The sequence below is a fragment of the Amblyomma americanum genome, chromosome 4 (assembly GCF_052857255.1).
Source record: "Amblyomma americanum isolate KBUSLIRL-KWMA chromosome 4, ASM5285725v1, whole genome shotgun sequence".
Taxonomy (NCBI): Eukaryota; Metazoa; Arthropoda; class Arachnida; order Ixodida; family Ixodidae; genus Amblyomma; species Amblyomma americanum.
In genome coordinates, this window is record NC_135500.1 from 51,337,651 (window position 1) to 51,354,383 (window position 16,733).

General features: G+C 46.0%; 1 protein-coding gene across 1 annotated transcript in view; it reads left to right on the plus strand.

Moving 5' to 3' along the window:
- The first annotated feature begins 2,014 nt into the window (after nt 1-2,014).
- LOC144127946 (2-succinylbenzoate--CoA ligase-like) overlaps nt 2,015-16,733 on the plus strand; it is a 95,377-nt gene continuing 80,658 nt past the window's right edge. Inside the window, exon 1 of the mRNA XM_077660961.1 lies at nt 2,015-2,144. The gene's annotated coding sequence lies outside the window, so the exon portion shown is untranslated. The remainder of the gene's footprint in view (nt 2,145-16,733) is intronic.

Genomic DNA, 16,733 nt, shown 5'->3' on the forward strand with positions numbered 1-16,733 from the left:
AACTTATGCTTTTTTTGCTGTATTAGATGCTTTTATGGTGTTTTTTCGGCTCAGAGAGTTTACGGTTTTTAACTGCACTCCCATCCGTAACGTCCGCTGGAGCCATGAGGCTAGTGTAATAAATAAGTAAACGTGACTGTTTTGGCATCAATCCATCAGTGAGACTATTATAGCCCCTTTCCACTGCTTAATAACCAGCCAACGGCTACCACGAGGTTACCGTGTATTGAATGGTTATCTAACCTCTTTACAAGTTCACTAATTATGGCCTCCTGAGCGCAGTGTTGACGTCACAGACCTCAGGAAAAATGGTCGCTGCACTACTTATTTAGACCGCTTTATCATCATCATGAGCATCAGCCTGACTATGCTCAGTGCAGGGAAAGTGCCTCCCCCATATCTCTCCTTTCAAACCTATCCTTTGCTAGCTACCGTCGCATACAACTAGAAAACGCAGCGGCGAATGCCCCTCAAAGGAAGGTCTCCGGACAATGGCGAGCGCTGGTTCTCATTACGTCACTGTTGATCTTGTTTACCGTAGTATCTGCAAGCTACCCGTGATTTACGCTACTCGATTAGTCACAGATGGTAGAACCAGCGAAAGTGACGCAGGACAAGGCAAAGAAGCACACACACAACATTGCTGGAGTTACGTATGATTTATTTCGGTGAATTGAGCCACATTTATACATTATTCCTGTGAAAGTGCACAATCTGAACAAGGTGAAGGAAAAACTTTACGAAGATAAACACTGATACTCCTTTTCGGTGATTATAAGTGAAGGATCGCTTAAGCACAACTGCTTATTTTTTCTCATTAAAAACGGCTACAGCATCAGCCGCCTACGTCTTGATTTCCCCCGACCGATAATACGGACCAGACGAAACACAGGGGAAGACTTGCTTTCTTTGACATGCAAGGCTGAATTGCTTCCCGTGCGCGAACCCAAAGTTGTTCTGTGTTGCTTTTAATGTTCATTTAGACACGCTCCAGTTTGCACAATGTATATTTTGCCGCAAGCCAATGGGATGGAGTAAACCACCCCCACTGCGCACGTGTTGACTTCATCGGATGCTTAGGGATGCAAGCGCCAGTTCCCTGCTGGCCAGCAGTGATTTGGGCTCACAAACCAGTGAGATTTCGAGGAGCAGAAAACACCAAAGTTGCGCCAAAGTTTTGAGCCACTTTTTTCAGCCCATGTGACGTCTTGTGGAAGTAGGGGAGCAATTCTGTCTTCTTGCTATCCTCTTCCGCTGGGCATGTATATCAGCCGCGCGAACACAATCAGCAAGAGGGTGCAGATAGGACAGAGCGCTTCTTCCCGATTGTGTTCGCGTTGCTGATACATATGCGTCGCAACCAACTAGCCCGGTATATAGTGTGATTCTCCTGGGCAGGCCGAACGCTTTTTCATTGTTTTCTCAAAGCATTCAGACACAGCTAGCAAAACCGAAGGGGTAAACATGGATGCCTTCAAGCAGTCAACCTGCTCCGCCAGACTTTGTGTCGTCCCATGCGGGAAGCTTTTCTTTAAAACACTTAAAAATCACAAATTCGCGATACTTTGCTTTACCAACTTCGAATGTGCCGATTTGTATGGCAAAAGCGCTTTTTTAATTGGACGATGTTGGAAATATGCGCTATTTTTTTCCATTTCTCACATCGAGAATGGAAATGGTGGCGAACATTCACTCCTGGCACAATTACGGCAAGAAGAGCAGCATGCGCAGATATGACGAATGTGTCTTGGCCCAAGCTAGCATCGAGGTGATAACACGCTCTAGGGCATTTTCATAGACAGCTCTGGGAAAAAGAGGGCGAGCGGCACATTCCTTATCCAATGCCTGATGCAGCAGAGCGAAAGCCGAAGTTTCTCGGAGCCCACATATCACTTCACGACGCCCCAGCTACAGCCTCAAGCGTTATCAGTGTCTTTATGGTCTCTGCGTCATGTTACATTATCAGCACCCTTTAGGGTGTGGGGTCGCTGGAGCAATAAAAGGATCCGGGAAACAGCCGCTCGCTTTGTCTTGCTCATAGTGAGTTCCATGTTGGGTGTCCTCACTATCGTCGGCTGTGCAGTTGTCAAGCACAAAGAGTTTACTATCGGCCGATAGCTGACCAAGGAGCGCCCAGTACTGAGGTATGTGCTTAGAGCATCATATTCTGTCAAGCGACATAAATCGATTCGTCAGGCCGGATTTCACACTGGATACATAAATCTGCTGACTGTGTTATCTGGTTAGGCGGACAAGGTGAAAGTGACGGCGCAGTATTTTCGAATGTAAGCCTTTGGCGTCCATTGAGGTTACCTTAGCCTTGTCTGACATCGTCGGTACGATAGGCCAACGCGAACACAAACGGGCACTTACAGAAAGAGAAAGAAAGAAACGGCGCTGTGTGAACGTGTCTTCTTTCTCTGTACTGTGTAAGCTCGCTGTTTTTCGGTGAGAATTCTTAAACCTGGAAATATCTGCCAGAGGGCGCCGTTGATGGGATAAAGTACACAGTCTTATTAGTCTCATTATCCTAGAGCAAGGACTCTAAATTTGACTGGATGCGGACAGGTTGCAGTATGGAACTGTACCTGGCAGGCATAACACTTGAACTCTGTCGACGGAGGGTGTGCCGCAGTGGATTAGTGCTTATGCCGTTGGGCTGCTGAGGACAAAGGCGAGGGATCGTATCCAAACCGCGGCGGTGGGATTTTTATAGAGGAGAAATGCCAAAATGCCTTTGCGTATGTGCGATATCTGCGCACATTAAAAAAAAAACCCTATCTGGCCAAAGTCAGTCCGGAGCCCTTCGCTACGGCGACTTTTATAGCCCGCATACAGCTTTGGGGTTTTGAACCAAACGTATTATACCATACCGCACTATACGTGTAGACTGAGTGAACAACAGCTGCGATTGTTGAAGAGCTATGAGGCTCTAAATAGTGAATCCTCGACGGAAGGCCTAGCCGATAAGGCAGAACCTAAACTAAAATTTTTAATCAATAATACAAACGCACGAAATGTGGATACGTAATCATTAACGAATATGAAACCGTCACCGTAGTAACCTGAGCTGAGCGATACATGTGGAAGGTGGCATACTCAACCGAGATAAAATTGCAATGAGGATTCAGCCAAATATCAGTGCGTATGTGGATAAAGCAAATAATTTAACAAATAACGCAATGCACTGCATTCATGGCTGGCTCAATGGCGAAGTTTACAGGTGAAAAAACAGTCGGAAACCCTGTATCGACTTCAGCGACTTAAAGTAACAGTGTCGACATGTCATTTAGGCAGTAATAGTACATCACAAACGCATTCTGTTAAAGTGCAAAGATCAAGAAGATTTGAAGAAACACTGAGCCGCAATCTGAACACGAGAAAGACTTTTGATCGTGCGCCAGTCCCGACATCGTAGAAGACGTAGTGGTCTTGACCACGGCAGAACCGCTGAACTGTGAGACCTAGACTAATACCGCTGTCACAAAGGCAAATTTAGGGTCCCTTTCAACAAGTGTTTTCAATTATTTTCATTGTTAACCTTTTTTGTTGTTTCACTGTGTGCTGACTCGTGTCATCCTGCCAGCTGTTGTCAAATATGGGGGCAGTCGCCCCGTCAAGCTGCTCTTCGCAGCAGCTTTTTGCGGCTTCTTTTCCTTTTACCGAGGGAAAAATAAAATCATCATCCTTATTATAAGTGGCATTCGCCTTTGGTGTTGCTCGTTGGATTGCACAAGATACACTTAGTTCACGCTCACTGGAGAAAGAAATTGCCTCGAAGTGAGCTCGGTGAACTGCGCTCAGTTTCCACGCACTTCATGCTGCCAGCATGCGCAGCGCCAGTGTCTTAGAAGTGAGCTTCCCTCTGCGTTCAATATTCCTGTGCAACAGCGGCGCGGCCTTACCTCGGGGCAATACACGGGAGCAGTGCCGGCTTCATTTGCCCGTGCAGATCTTCGGCAGCCTTCTGTGGAGGCACCTGCCCAGCAGTACGCTGTGAGCCCGGCACTTAATAAGCTTAACCCCCAACTCAATAACAGTGCCGACCTTCGACCGTGTTTTGCCGCGCGAGGCGTATGCGCGTGAGGATCGCGAACGTACCTACATCTTCCAAGAAGACGCCAGCTTGTGTTTTCATATATATATATATATAATATCGTTATTGTTGCTGCTCTTTAATGTCGTGGCGATAATTTACATGTCTTACTATTATGTATCTGATGTATGTGATATAGTTACTGTTGCAGCTCAGTGTTTCTTTTTCATTATTTGAAGTTGTGGTTTTTATACCGTTTATTCTGATTAGTACATACCTACCCTTTTAGTATATCCTAACTTTATGCCACTAGGTAGTATCCTCACCTATAGTTAATTTTTCTATTTCATGTTAGCATTGCTGGCGTGTCCATTTTTTATTTGTCTTGATGATTGTGTGTGTTGTAGTGTTTTGTTGACCGTTATGTCGCCAGTTCAAGTGTTTTTTCTTCAGTTATGTGCAAAAGAGTAGCCGGCGCCATAACCAGGCACTAACGTCTCCCTTTATGTCCATGTAAATAAAAAAAATACGCCAGCTCAGCACCTAAATCTTGCTCCTGGTTACTGCCTCGGAGCCACTGGAGAAGAATTTTGGGCGCCGAGGAAAGCCGGCGCTCCCCTGGCTATTTTTTTTGCTGATAAACACGTTTATGTTTCTCCCCGGGAGCGCTAAACGCTGGTTAAATCTTCCGCTCGTTTGCTAAAAAGGCATGCTTGATATTTTTGGTTGCCTTTTTAATGTGTTCTTTGCCATTAAGCTCGTGGGGAAAGTGTACTTGTTTAAGAGCTTTATAAAAGTTATTAGTAATGCGGAAATATTATTGGGTTGAACCTTGCGCACGTTGCTGTAAAGTATGACTCCGAAACAGGATAGTCGACCAACGAGAAAACAATAATTCAAGCTTGCTTTCTAATGTGGCACCCTGCCGTCAAATTGAATCTTCATGAGATGAATGAGGCAATGCGCACTCGCTGGAATTCACATTTGATTTGTCTGTCTGGCAGCCGTTTTTCTCGAATTCATAAAATGCAACTGAACATGACGAATTCCCCTCACGAAGAAGGCAAACCAATTAATACTAAGAAAGAAATCGGAGCGGTGCAGGAGCTTGTCTCAACGCCAATATTTTAGATTAGCGAGAGAAGCAAAATACAGCGCAGTCACAGCGAATATCAACCTGAACGAATTAATCAAAGGGCCCGCAATACAGGTGGGAAGTAAAACAGGTAGACTAGACATTCGCCATCTTCCATAGGCGTCAAGGTATCTCGTTAAAGAACACGCCATGATTGTCTCGAGCCGTAGAGAAAGAGGCCTTGAAAACAGGCATGGATAAACATCTGGTCACGATAGGATGCTGCAGGTCTCCCGAAGATACTGGCGGTACAGTGATGGCAAAGGACCGGGTTAATAAGATAGACATGGGAGAGGCCTATGCCCTGCAGTAAGCATAGTCAGGCTGATGCTGATGATGATATTTATGTTATTAAGGCGCTTGTTTTGAGGTTTCATACTGTTCACAATTCAAGTGTGAATACTTGTAGCCATTCATGTGCGGAAATTCGGAAGAAAATGCGGATTTACGCCATTGCTCTACAAGTTTTTTTTTTTTCCCGGGGGTGGGGGAGGTTATTTTGGGATGAAAACCACTCGCCATTGTCAATAGTTTTTTGGTGGTACATGAAGTGCTTTAATTTAAGAAAAGAGCCTTAATATCTTATTTCCTGCTAAAAAAGTACATTCTGGAGCGATTTGCTACACCTTATTTCTAAAGACACTACCAGTTCTCAGTAAGCTACTCGCAGTCTAGTCGTACGCATTCTTTGTTAGTCCGGCCTCGGCATGTGCCTTTTCGACAGCGTGTGGGCTGCCATTCGAGTGCAGATTACCTAGGACTAACACCAAATACAAGTTTCCCGACCTCCGAAGTGGTCCCGGGTATTTTATGGGTATCGCCTGACCAAAAGCGTCATGTCTAGGACAGTGTGGCACGGAAGGACGGACGCAGCCATCCCTCGTGTAAAGGGTTTCCTGATATTATAATTACGCTCCACAGCCGCGTAAAAATGACGTATACACGCGAGTGCTGCACTCAGAGATGATCTGAAAATGTGTGGTCACATGCCTGAAAAACTCATCTCGGCTTCTCCACTTTTTTTTTTCAGAACTAAAACCAAGAAAGACCACTGCAATAATCTATTGCAGAGGGCGTAGAAATAAAAACAGAGCAAATTTTTTATGGTTCAGATATCTTCCCCAAGGTATAACCAGATAGTGCTCGTAGTCGAATTTGGGGCATCATTTTCCGGCACCTGTGCAGGCCGTATAAAAGGCTGACATAAGCCCCAGGGGTTCAACTTCGCTCTAGACTGGCTGGAGCTGTACATACAAGAACTCTAGGCTGCGGGACATAGAACGATAGGCTCCTGCCCGGGCTCTTCACCCGCGAGCGTTCATAGAACACGACGGATTTCGAATCAGAATTTATCATTCTTCTCGAGCTGTGCTCCTTGAGTCCCACAAGACCGGGACCGAAATTCTGGTGCTAAATGTGAGGGCCGATTTGGTTTTGCTCGGTACACATTGTTATCCTTCATTAAATGTGCTTCAGTGGGCTAGCCATCTCACGGCTTTTCTGTTTAATTCTGAATGCCTCATAATTCCTCGCGGGGCCTTTCGGAGCGCTTAGTTGGGAAGGCATAAGCCGGCTTCCTTGCAGTGGCAGTGTATTTTTTCCCAACTGACCTGTCGTGTTGCTCCATACCATATATGTCAGGTACACATGCGCTGAAATCCAACTTACTGTTCTGAGCTCTGCGTTCCGCTGCTTTGCATAACTCATATCTGGGCCTCGATGTAAGGTGGCTCAACAAAAAGGTTTCTGTGGAGTATGATTACTCCCGATAACTGGACCGTCGTTGACACTAGATAACAGTGAGCGGATGTGATTAGGAGAGCTCTTTGACCTGCCATAGGCTGATGTAAATTCGGCTTGTGATGCTAAGACTCTATTCGTCACAGAGAGACAAGCGGAGAATTTTTTTTTTGATCCAGTATTCGTAAAAAAACAAATGCAATAACACGAAGGAATGAGCCAATGTTGGGTTTTGTACAACGGGGCGTTTAGTGGTGATTTTGCTGTAACATCTTGACTTTTCAGTATGACACTTAGTAAAACTGCGCATGTTTTCGGCGACGTGCGTGTTATGTAAATCCGAGCCATTTCAACGTAACACACTTAATTCAAAGCACAGTGAACCACCTCGGTCCGGCCATGAGCGCCAAGATCAATGGATGCCGACCGGCGCACCATTGGATGGATGGATGGATGGATACGGCTGAACCCTTTACATCGGGCGGTGGCTCAAGCCACCTAGCCATGTCTTGTGAAATTTTACTCCTGTCTTGCTTTTAGCCACCAATCAGATAACCTTCGCTTGGTTACTTCTAACCTCTTAAAATCCACTTTCCCTTCACTATCCCTAAACCCCAATGCCTTGGGTAAGTCAGCCCCGCTGCCTTCCACTGTAGGGTGAAGCCCTTTACAAAAAAGTATCAAGTGTTCAGCCGTTTCCTCCTCCTCTCCGCACGCAATGCACAAAGTGTCTATCTCCTGGTACCTGACTCTATACTTCTTAGTCCGCAAAACTCCAGTCCTGGCCTCAAACAACAAAGAACTTCCCCTACAATTATCATAGATATTTTCTTTGACAATTTCCTGTTTAAAGGTCCGGTATGTTTCTAGTGCCGATTTCGTCAGCATCCCTGTTATCCACAAAGCTCTCTCTGTTCCTTTAACCTTTTTCTTAACCGATAATTGCTGATTTGCCCCCTTACTGCTGTCCAGATATTTGCTTGTCAATTTTCTAGTTCGCTTTCTCCATTTCGTGTCAACATTCTTTATATACAGGTATCTGAAAACTTTCCTAGCCCACCGCTTTTCCTCCATCCTTCTCAATCGTTCCTCAAATGCTATCTTACTGCTAGCCTCTCTGCTCTCGAAAGACGCCCATCCCATATCACCCTGTACCCCCTGATTTGGTGTATTGCCATGTGCTCCCAAAGCTAACCTCCCTACTCCCCGTTGCCTAATTTCCAGCCTTGCTTGAACATCTGGCCTCATACACAGGACCGCATTCCCGAAGGTCAGGCTAGGGACCATCACCCCTTTCCAAATCCCTCTTACCACCTCATACCTATTGTAATTCCACAGTGCCCTATTTTTCATGACAGCTGCATTCCTACTAGCTTTATTCATTACATATTTTTCATGCTCTGTCAGATACTCAACACTGTTATTTATCCACACCCCAAGATACTTGTACTCATTCACTACCTTTAGCACGAACTCCTGTATTCTATGCTCGCCGCCCTCTTCATTAAATGTCATGACTGCAGATTTTTCCTTACTATACTTGAAGCCTAATCTATCTCCCTCTGTACTGCATATGTCTAACAACTTCTGCAGGTCTTCCTTGTTGTCAGCCATTATCACTATATCGTCCGCATATATTAGTCCCGGTAATGTCTGTTTAATCAATTCCCCTTGCTTGAAAAAAGATAGGTTGAAACCTAGTCCGCTCCCCTCTAGCTTGGCCTCCAAACCTTGCAGGTACAACATGAACAACAAAGGGGACAGAGGACATCCTTGTCTAAGCCCCCGCTGTATCTCTACAGGCCCTGATACATTTTTTCCCCATTTTATGAGCACTCTGTTACCTCTATATATATCTTTTAAAAGATTAATTACTCCATTTTCCACATCCAATGTGCCCAATATGTCCCACAAATGCTCCTGAGTAACGTTGTCATAGGCTCCCCTAATATCCAGAAATGCTAGCAATAAGGGCCTATGTTCCTTTTCCGCAATTTCTATACACTGTGTCAATGAAAATAGATTGTCCTCCAACCTCCTTTGTTTCCGGAACCCATTCTGTAGTTCCCCTAGCACCCCATCGTTCTCCACCCAAGCCTGCAGTCTATCCTTTATAATTTGCATCACCACCCTGTAAACCACAGACGTCACTGTTATGGGGCGATAGTTACTTACGTCTGCTTTGTCCCCCTTTCCCTTATATATCATGTTCATTCTACTTAATCGCCATTCATCGGGGACTTTCTCATCCACTATCATTTTGTTCACTACCTGTATTAATGTTTGCTTGGATTTTGGTCCTAACTTCTTTATCAACATAATCGGGATACCATTCGGCAATACTGCGAGCGCCACCTCTCGGCGATCGGCATAAGTGCGCGTGCGGCGATGAACGAGTCGCTGGTTACGAAGATGCGCTCGCACCGCAAAATCCGAAAACATTGTTCATCGCCTTGATGTACGTATAGGTGAATTTCACAGGATTTATCCGTACGGCGACTTCTGTGGTGAAGCGGCTGACTTATCCCATACTGCATAGGCATACCATAAAAACCAGCTATTGCTGGTGAACCGGGCAAGAGCAGCGGCAAAAGCCAATGGGCTCCTGTAATGAGGGCCCACAAAACATTTTATGCATTGAACGTTTTTCTCTCATTGCCTAATTCATCCCGGCAGGCCTGTTTTGCCCTGGACATTATGAGGCGTTCGCATCGTAGACAATTTAAGAAAACCGGCTCGTGGCAGAGAGATTGAAGTGCACGCGAACGCACAGCACGCGCACATTGGCGGGCAGTGAAGCCCTCTCGTTACATTTTCACCCTTCGCACGCAAGGAGCGCTGGTAGGTTTGATCTTGCTTCAACGGCCGCTTTTGGGCCGATGCCCAGGCATGAAAATTATAGGAGGTTGTGGTCCGTTTCGACCGCCAGAGAAATCTTCGTACCCAGATAGGCGAACACCGCAAACTCTCGCTATCATGCGGATGCAACGACAGGTCACGGCAGTTATCATTTCGATTTCGCAACTGCGGAAATTAAATGATATTTTAAGCCAAGCAAGTATGCGAGTATTTATATTATGCATGGCTGCTGCCAGTCTGACCGCAGTTATCTGTCGCTTGTGGCCTTCAACCTGGAAACTGCTGCGCACTGCACAATGAGCTGACGAGATAATGGCGGCGCTCGCAGTCGTCAAGTAAGTGCTTTAGCCTCGTACACGCGTACACAAAGCAGCTTGTATGTGCTATCGGCGACAAAAGTGGTATACTCCACGCTGCGGGAGCAGGGCTGAGCAACGTACAACTGCATCGTAGCACCATCTACAGGCGGCATGTGGGATCGAGACAGCCAATGGGAGCCCTTTATTATCTGCGGGCATGCCGCTTGACTCGTTTCAAAGTTTCGTTCTTTAGATGGCGCTACGATGCAGTTTTCCGTTGCTCCGGCTCCCTCTGCGTGGAATATATCACTTTCGTCCGCGATAGTACCTCGCGAACATGATGTGCAGTACTAGAACATGTAATTTCATTTGGCACTGAGGCTAAAATCATGAAACAGTGCTCTAAGTCAGTCGGTTATACAATTGTGACCCGATTCATATGTGGAGTCTTCAACTGCGACTTTTCTCGAAACCTTGAAATGAATGTGCAGAAGCAATTTTTCACTTATCCGCTATTTTCTTGAAGTCATAGGAGACACTATGCACGAGAGAAATGGCTAAGAACCCTATATCTTCGACACATTATTTCTTGCCTGCGAAGCTGATCTTGCGAACAAATCTTTGGGTGAAAGAAGTTCCCAACAGGGAACGGACATTTAGCGGAAGAACAATGCTAGCTCATTGGCAACTGCATTATGCTCCTGGTATGGAAAGATTAAAAACGAACTAAACGTCTATGCGGTCTACCGCGAGCTCACCAGTAAAAAAATTTGGAGCGGGCACATAAGTTTCGCCTTAAGGGTGCGACGCGATAGAATAGTTGGTTTATGCCCATATATGCTGAAGGTCGTTCTATAGACTACATTCACAGATCCCTGCGAGTCCTCATACCCCTCCTGGCGGAGAGGTGCAGCGGTTAAACGATGCGCCACTGCGTTGCGATGGCAGGTGTTCCCAATGATGGGCCTTGTGCGGCCCGGGTTGCTCTTCGTGAGCGAAAAATCATGAATTTATCTGCCTCTTCGCATGGTAGGCAGTTTTCTCACTATCCGGTGGGCAGGTTGTGATGACACCGCAAAGTCTCGCCACCTTGCCACCTGCCTCCTAGGTTGCTTTCCAGGAACCACCTGCCAGATCCATGCTCGTAATTTTTCGCTCAAAACGCCGACAACGTCGGCACCGGATATTTTGCTAAACGCTGCCTTTAACGCTATCGCGTTAGTCTAAAGGACGGCATACTTCCTGCATATCTAGAATCTATTCTGGCACTCCGTCACGGAAGGGGTGGGTGGAGCGCGCTCAGAAACGCATTTTGGGCCTCCCGTTTACAAAGTGCGCAATGAACTATCACTTGGGAACCGAATACGAATATAGTACGTGCTCCGCAAGCAAAGCCTACGAGACACGTTAACATGAATGCGTCAGAAGTCGACTGGAGGGTACTTTTTGAAGGAAAGTGCAAAAACATTAAACAAAAGAGCACACGAGGAGTGGCATCGTTCGCTCTCAATGACCCTCTCTTTCTCTGGAAAAATCGATGGAAACCACATTCTTGTAAACGTGGCTGCAGAAGCGTTGAATGCCGCCAAGTATGAACGATTCAGGGCTTGATTAGCGCACCTCGCACTGCTGCCGGCGAAGTGGTCTGCGTAAACACTGTTTGAGCTCTGAGACTAGGTTGACTCCTGCCGACAACCTGCTGCTAGGCCCGCTACCCTCGACGTTCATTAGAGTACAGTGTTCGCTAATATTCAACGGCGTGCCGCACGCTCTGCGGTAGTGCGTTTTCCAGAATGGGGTCGTTGCCTACGTAAAGGGTGGGGGTGGTGGTGGTGGTGAAACTTTGTTACCAGCGGATACAGCGGAGCGACCAGAAGCCACCCCCCGCTTAAACTACGGCCGCTATCACTTGGGCAGCGGCGACGTCTTCATTCAGCTGGAGGAGCTTGATCTGTGCCCCGGGGTCGGGGCTGAGCATTAGAGCCTCCCGATGATCGGAGTCAGGAATGAAGTGACTCGCGGGTAGGGATTCCAAGCAGTACCAGATATATGATTTAGGTCGCCTTTGCTATCACAATTTTTGCGTTTGTCTGAGTACAGTCCTTCCTTATAGAAGCTGCACAATTTGCGATTTGGATAGGAGTTTGTTATAGGTTTACGCCTGGCTTTGGCCTGTCATTTCGAGACCGTTTTATTTAATGGGAGGAATCTGAGTGTTGCAAGCTTGTAGTGCTGCAGGACTTTTCTGTACGAAAACAACCTATCCTTGCATGAGTATAGGGTGGGCGGGCTGCACGACCCAGCTCGGTGGGACACTTGTCGAGTTAGATTATGAGCCGCCTCATTACCAGCAAGGCAGGCATGTGCAGGCATCCAGACTAGGCGAATGCGCCGTGTGGGCTGAGAATTTTGCCGAATCCATGCTGCTTGTAGAGCTCCGCAGAGTCCCCATTCCTCGAGTCCCCAAAATTGAAATATTAGTTCTCATGCTACAAGAACAGGGCTTCAATGATCACGCAGTCCAAAAGCTTCAGGGAACCTCGCAGCAAATTATACGACTCATTTGCCGCATTAGTAACCGGCACTCAAGCCTGAGGGAGAGCAATACTCTCCGTTTAGTACTAGCCTTTGTGGTCAGCCACACAGCTTACATTTGGCCTTACCTACATCTCAAGTCAGCTCAAAAAGAGAAAGCGCAGGCTATAATCAGAAAATGCATCAAATAAGCAGTTTGGCTACACAGCCACAAAACGACTGAGAAAGTGTTAGGCCTCGATCTTCATAACGCCCGAAGCGAGATTATTGAAGCGGTCACCATCTCGCAATACGTAAAGGGAAACGAAATCTAGGCTATCTGCGGGAGCAAGTGCAAGCATGAAATGCATTGCAGGAAAGACACAGCGTATTCTAGGACGGTTTAGTACCGACAAGGTTGGCTTCCATAGCGACGCGTGTTCCTCGGCTAGTCCGACGCACTGAGTGACCTGGGATTCAATCGGTAAAGTTCATTCGAATGCGCCAAACAAGTAATAAACGGCATAGAATAAATAGCGGCGCCAAGCAGGCTTCTTGCACAGTCAGGCCGGGTTTGTTCGTTGATTCGCCCCAAGCAGTAGCGTATACCAGAAGAAAACGTCTTTAGAATGACTTCCACGCCACGGCTTTTGAACGATGTGGTGGTGGAATCGCCCTAAGAGAGACAACGCTGCGCGCTGACGGCGGCGACACGAGCAGTCTGCCGAAGGTCGGCAAGCCCTATTTATTTATTTATTTATTTCATTACTGTTAAGGCCGAGGGCATTACAGAGGGAAGTGGGTTACATACGAAAGTGAGTTAAAAATACAGCAGTATATATATATATATATATATATATATATATATATATATATATATATATATATATATATATATATATATATATATATATATATATATATATATATATATATATATATTACGGAAACCAACAGTCACCGAAAACCCAGGTACGTAGGGGAGTTTTCTAATTTTTTAAAATTTCTAGTGCCAATCAATTGCCTTTAAAGAAAATTACTTATAAAGCAGCAGAAAAAACAACCATGCCGCCGGTGGGATCCGAACCCACGACCTCCGAATATCGCGTCCGATGCTCTTACCAACTGAGCTACGGCGACGGCTGTCCAATCTGCTGCTTTCGTGGGTATTTATGTTTTGCGTGTAAGCGAACCTTGAGAGTGTTCACCAGCGCCACCCTCGTCCATAGCGGTGGACGTAGCACGTCCTGTAATACCGCAAGTGTGACGTAGAACGTCTTCCAATGGCGAGAGCAGAAACTGTGCGAGAGCCCTCTTATGCTACCTATGGCATCAAGACTGCCAGAACCGAGACCCCCGTTAAGCTATTAGCAGGCAAACAAATGAAATGAGGGGCTCGTTTGACAAACATATTAAGGAAACCAACAGTCACCGAAAACCCAGGTGCATAGGGGAGTTTTTCAATTTTTTTAATTTCTAGTGCCAATCAATTGCCTTTAAAGAAAATTACTTATAAAGCAGCAGAAAAAACAACCATGCCGCCGGTGGGATCCGAACCCACGACCTCCGAATATCGCGTCCGGTGCTCTTACCAACTGAGCTACAGCGTCGGCTGTCCAATCTGCTGCTTTCGTGGGTATTTATGTTTTGCGTGTAGGCGAACCTTGAGAGTGTTCACCAGCGCCACCCTCGTCCATAGTGGGGGACGTAGCCCGTCCTGTAATGGTTGTTTTTTTCTGCTGCTTTATAAGTAATTTTCTTTAAAGGCAATTGATTGGCACTAGAAATAAAAAAAAATAAAAAACTCCCCTATGCACCTGGGTTTTCGGTGACTGTTGGTTTCCTTAATATGTTTGTCAAACGAGCCCCTCATTTCATTTGTTTGCCTGCTAATAGCTTAACGGGGGTCTCGGTTCTGGCAGTCTTTATGCCATAGGTAGCATAAGAGGGCTCTCGCACAGTTTCTGCTCTCGCCATTAGATGACGTTCTACGTCACACTTGCGGTATTACAGGACGTGCTACGTCCACCGCTATGGACGAGGGTGGCGCTGGTGAACACTCTCAAGGTTCGCTTACACGCAAAACATAAATACCCACGAAAGCAGCAGATTGGACAGCCGTCGCCGTAGCTCGGTTGGTAAGAGCACCGGACGCGATATTCGGAGGTCGTGGGTTCGGAACCCACCGGCGGCATGGTTGTTTTTTCTGCTGCTTTATAAGTAATTTTCTTTAAAGGCAATTGATTGGCACTAGAAATTAAAAAAAAATTGAAAACTCCCCTATGCACCTGGGTTTTCGGTGACTGTTGGTTTAGTTAATATGTTTGTCAAACGAGCCCCTCATTTCATTTGTTTGCCTGCTAATAGCTTAAAGGGGGTCTCGGTTCTGGCAGTCTTTATGCCATAGGTAGCATAAGAGGGCTCTCGCACAGTTTCTGCTCTCGCCATTAGATGACGTTCTACGTCACACTTGCGGTATTACAAGACGTGCTACGTCCACCGCTATGGACGAGGGTGGCGCTGGTGAACACTCTCAAGGTTCGCTTACACGCAAAACATAAATACCCACGAAAGCAGCAGATTGGACAGCCGTCGCCGTAGCTCGGTTGGTAAGAGCACCGGACGCGATATTCGGAGGTCGTGGGTTCGGAACCCACCGGCGGCATGGTTGTTTTTTCTGCTGCTTTATAAGTAATTTTCTTTAAAGGCAATTGATTGGCACTAGAAATTTAAAAAAAATTAAAAACTCCCCTATGCACCTGGGTTTTCGGTGACTGTTGGTTTAGTTAATATGTTTGTCAAACGAGTCCCTCATTTCATTTGTTTGCCTGCTAATAGCTTAACGGGGGTCTCGGTTCTGGCATTCTTGATGCCATAGGTAGCATAAGAGGGCTCTCGCACAGTTTCTGCTCTCGCCATTAGATGACGCTCTACGTCACACTTGCGGTATTACAGGACGTGCTACGTCCACCGCTATGGACGAGGGTGGCGCTGGTGAACACTCTCAAGGCTCGCTTAGACGCAAAACATAAATACCCACGAAAGCAGTAGGTTGGACAGCCGTCGCCGTAGCTCAGTTGGTAAGAGCACCGGACGCGATATTCGGAGGTCGTGGGTTCGGATCCCACCGGCGGCATGGTTGTTTTTTCTGCTGCTTTATAAGTAATTTTCTTTAAGGGCAATTGATTGGCACTAGAAATTAAAAAAATAATTGAAAAAACTCCCCCCTATGCACATGGGTTTTCGGTGACTGTTGGTTTCCTTAATATGTTTGTCAAACGAGCCCCTCATTTCATTTGTCTGCCTGCTAATATATATATATATATATATATATATATATATATATATATATATATATATATATATATATATATATACGTACTTAATTTATAAATTTATTGTGCACCCACAGCGCCCGCAGGCATTAGAGTTGGGGAGAGGTGATGCAAAGTTACGAAGCACACCAAAGACACTTCGGCTGGAGCTACACAGTAGTGAAATACTCATTGTAGACAAAACACTCAAAAAGGATGAACATGAAGAAAAGGGATACTCAGAGCAACAGTCAACACTCAACTCAACATCGAAAAGAATACATCATTCGATACAACGCTGACATCACGAGGTAACTGGTTCTACTCTAAAATTGCTTTGGAGAAAAATAACGTCCTAAATAAATGATGATAATGGACTTTTATTGCGCAAGGGCATCTATGCCCAAAGAACGACATGGCGTAAGGTATATTTCTTCTTTTCAAAGTGGGATCAAAGACCCATTTCCCACGCATTTCACCCCAAAATAAGCCGATCACCAGACGAGGGGAATGCTTGTACCCATTGTATCACCGGTGGGTACCCGGCGGCACTGGGGATCGAACCCCGCACTTCCCGCATGCGAGGCGGATGCTCAAACCACTAGGCCCCCGCTGCACTGTCTTAAGTAAGTTTGCACGTAAGAGACTTCGCTCACTTTTAGATGATGTTCCATACGTTCAGAGACATAGAAAGGGCGCTTAATATATTTATCTCTTTCTATCTTTACCAATGAATGGTATGCACTATGAAATAACTTTAGTTGTAGTTTTCATCTTCTAACGTCCAGCTGCTCCCAGTCTAACTCTTGTTTTATTTTTGCAGCTCTTAACTGCAT